The following is a 4,149-nucleotide window of genomic DNA, read 5'->3' as shown; positions in this document are numbered from 1 at the left end:
CATGAGATTTGGGCCATCTTGTGGGGGAAAAGCAGATTACTTCCTACTCACAAGCGCCCCCTCTGGTGGGGAAACTTTTTTCAGGGATACAAACTTTTTCAGAACACCGGTACACGGCAGCCATTACAGACGAACATGTGTTTGTTGTTGTTCGAGGAGCGGCTTGGTCACACGCTTATGTCATTAGTTCGCTATCATTACTAAGGTGCAGGAATACTTTTATCCCCTTATTTTCACATCATGTCGCCTGCCTGGATCTGTTATTATCTCGCTTTGAAGCACAGAGGAGTGTCAGAGGTAAGCTTGTTTCAACTGCTTTTTACGACGCGGTCCCATTTCTGGACTCAGGCATTTTGTGAATGAAGCCGATATTTCAGTTAAAATACATAAGTAAAAATATTTGTCAGAGTATAGTACTACCCCCCAACTTTGTGGATGATTTTATGGATTTAATTCTACGTATTGTACTCGAATAAATATAGTAAGTAAAATTCTCATATTTAGCTTTGTGCAACGTGTTGTAGTGGCGACTCATACTAAAATCCCTTATGGCAGTGTTAGAAAGTTCAGTTAAAAAGGTTTACTTCACAGCTCTCATGCTCAGAGCCACCGTCTGTGTGACCCTGAGTCTAATCAGAACACAAAAACAATGGTTTCTAACTTTTGTCTGGTTACGCTTAAAGTCTTACATGTCCCTAACAAACCCCAAATATTTAAGAGCACCCTGATCACACCCTTAGGGGCGGTACGTTTTACACCAGGAAAACCGGAAACCTTAAATACGTCTTTGTTTATCCTGCGGAGGAACACACGTATTATGTAGAGACATGTTGATTCTATCACTGTTTAAGTAAATGACTGAACTCAACCACAAAAATAAGACATAAGACTAAAATTTAGTTAATTAGTGACAAAATTTCCGTCAGCAGACACATTCTCTAAGGAGACTAAACACATATGTTACCCATGAAATTTTGTGAATAGATACCTCCAAAATATATCTAATTTTTAATTTTGATTTTTTTAAAAGCTTGCTATGAGTGCTTTTTATGTTGGTGGGGGGTGCTCAGTGTAAGGCCAGACAGAAGTCACCTCAATTGCCCATCCCTGATGCAGATCTTCTGAACAATCACACATTTTGTGAGATCCCACAATATTACATGACTTTATGCAGATTATAATTTACTAGATTTGACCAAAATGGTCACAGCTCCATCCCTTCTCATCAAAGGGAGATCTCAGTCTAAACCTCTGGAACAAAATGCGGCGGATGTTCATTCCTTTAAAGGAAGCAGCCCTTTCTTTGTTTGCATTGTTGTAAAATGGTCCGAGTAAAATCGTATTAAAACCTTAATAAAGTCTTGCGTGACCCTGAGCAGGAACAGGACCTCAGCTGAGAAAAGCCGTTCTCTGCAGTTCTTTGTGCACCAAATGAAAAGGTGTCCAAATTTCTGCAACAATTTGTTCCAAGTTTCCAAAAGACCAAGAGGATTACTGTGGAACATGAAGGGCAGAGGATCCTGCTTTGTTAGTTTCGGTGAAGAAATTTGAGAAACGGGCGCTATTTTTTAATATCTTTTAGAAAACACTCACAGAGACAGAATTTATTTCTTTTTCATTTTTCTTTTTTAAAGGGAATATCAATTTTAGCCCTATTGATATAGCAACGTACCAGAATTTCACATTTATTAAGAACTGATTCAGTTGGAACCATGCAGAAGGAAAAGAAAAATAGCACTGGATCGAATACAGACCCTTTGGAGGGGACCCCATATGTGAGTGGAGCTGTTAATAATTAAAACCCACCCAGTCTGACAGAGAAGCTTCAGTCTGCTGAGTACGATGAGCCGTTCACCAGCGCTTCCTTTAATGCCAGCACAATGCTCCAGGTGAAAAATTAGGAAGTCAAAATGTCTGCTGAGTCTGTCTACTTACCGATTCAAGATACGCTACTCTCAAAGGTCACCATGCAAAAAGTACTCGGAGGAAATTGCAGTTTACAGCACCTCGAGCAGAAGTTGAAGCTCTTAGATGATTGCATCTGTGTCAGTTTCAATACGGCATGTATGTTAATGTACCCACAATATAGGAGAGCAACGTGCAGGTCAGCAGAAAAGCTTCAGCTCTTACCATCACTTCGCATCGCTTACTGGCACACTTGCGGTAAATGTTTTGGAAGATTATCTGCTACATTCACACATTATCTCTCCTGGCAATCTTTCAGTTGGAGGGTCTGTTGGGAGATGGATTAAAGGGAATAAAAAAAATCACAAGAAGAAGTCTGGAGCAACAAGCTGGAGATATTTGAGTTTTTACTTGCCACGAAGATTTTTTTTAAAAGAAAAATTTCAAAACTCAAGTGGATGTTTCGCACGATTTAGCTTGGCCTTGAAAAAACCACAGCCTCGTCTGGGACCTTTGCTTGAAGTTACTCATCGCAACATCATGAAGGAAAGTTCAAAGTTTGCTGATTTATTTTCATATTGACAATTAATGTGTCCTCCGATTAAAAATTTGGAAGCAAATGCAGTGAATAGAAGCAAACTGCTATGTGCAAATTTAAATTACTTTTTTAGGTGGTAGAAGAGATGTTTGGAATCAAAACATCAGATAATTTAGCAGATTCACTCATATTTCCACCGTGACATTTTGTTTACATACAAAAGATGAATATTTCTTGTGGTTTTTGAAGCTTAATACCACTGATTTACTATCCATTTCTGATATCAGGTAAAACTCAGGCTGGTATCGAAGACATTAAATTTTTAAAAAGTAGTGTATTTAAAATCATAGCTTCATAAAGAAAACAAGACATCAAAATAACTTATGTATTCATTTTAAATTAAACAGTATATTGATTTACTTATTTACAATATAACCAAGCTAATATAACAGAAAAATATTTAAAAAATAAAGTAAAATATTAAAAGCGTTAAAATAAATGATTGTTTATTTATCAAGAACTACCATGAAAAGGAAAACTTGCATCTTCATTTATGTTACGTGAGCATAATATGGAAATACTGAGCATGGCGGAAGAAAAAGTAGTTCCCACCAACCGCGTATGTTTTAGTCAAGGTTTCAATAGTTTAGTTCCTTTCCTCTTTGTTACAGTTATTGGTATACATTACTTTAATTATTTAAGTATCAAATAATCAATATTTTAATTTTAGAATTGATTTTGAGCATTAAGTTCTTGGTGGTATCGATGTTTTTAGTATCGATCCGCACATCACTACAGCTAAATAGTTTGTTTGCATTGAGTGCGTACCCGCATTAGGGAATTTAATACCCATAAATCGGGATAAACTCAACAAAACAGCCTGATAAACTTGATAAATTATTTTATTTTATTTTGTTTTCAAAAAGTGTCTTTAATTAGGCCTCACAATGACTTGGTTCACTGAATAAACAAGCCATTATAAATTTTGTGTTTATCTATCTCTATCTCTAATCCACTTGATTTTTTAAAGACTACACGTTTCTGGGTCAACACAATGTCGCTTCGAGAAACAAAAATTGGCCCCGTTTTACCGTCTGATAGCTCGGTGAGGGTGGGAACCCCTGATAAATGGTGTGCTTTTTTGCATTTCCCATTCCCAGCATCCACCTCATATTTGTTTCCTGCAACGATAAGACCTGAATTTATCAGCGCACTCAAGAAGACAGGAAGGCGTTGCCTGTATTGAGTGCAGAAGAACTGGGTAATTAGCTGACAGCTGACTCAGGCTACTCGCAGCTTTGTGTGTCGGGGTGGGGATGGAAAAACCGATGAAGCACATCTCCTCGGGTGTCATAAAGCTTTGCTTTATGGCCAGTTTGTGTAGCCCAGCAGATTAAGTTCAAAGAAAGGCGGCTGGTCTTTTCTCAATGCATCTTAAATCCTGTTTCCCCTCAGCTGAATCTGTAGATCAATTCTTTGTGCTGAGATATCCCTGGTGTCAGCATCTGAAGGGAAGCCACAGGAAAGATGAGAAGGACTGGGTGTCTAAAAATACATTATTAAAGGGACAATTTCACCTCACATCTAATAGTACTTACAAAGCAGCGTGACTCTTGTAGTGGAATTGCATACTTTCCATCGTTCTGTTGTGGCTTTCATCAGCATCATGAGCAAGAAAGCTCGCAGCTACCAGCAGGAGAGAATCG

This window comes from Austrofundulus limnaeus, unplaced genomic scaffold (genome assembly GCF_001266775.1).
Source record: "Austrofundulus limnaeus strain Quisiro unplaced genomic scaffold, Austrofundulus_limnaeus-1.0 Scaffold147, whole genome shotgun sequence".
Lineage (NCBI taxonomy): Eukaryota > Metazoa > Chordata > Actinopteri > Cyprinodontiformes > Rivulidae > Austrofundulus > Austrofundulus limnaeus.
Note: the sequence above shows the minus strand (reverse complement) of the source record.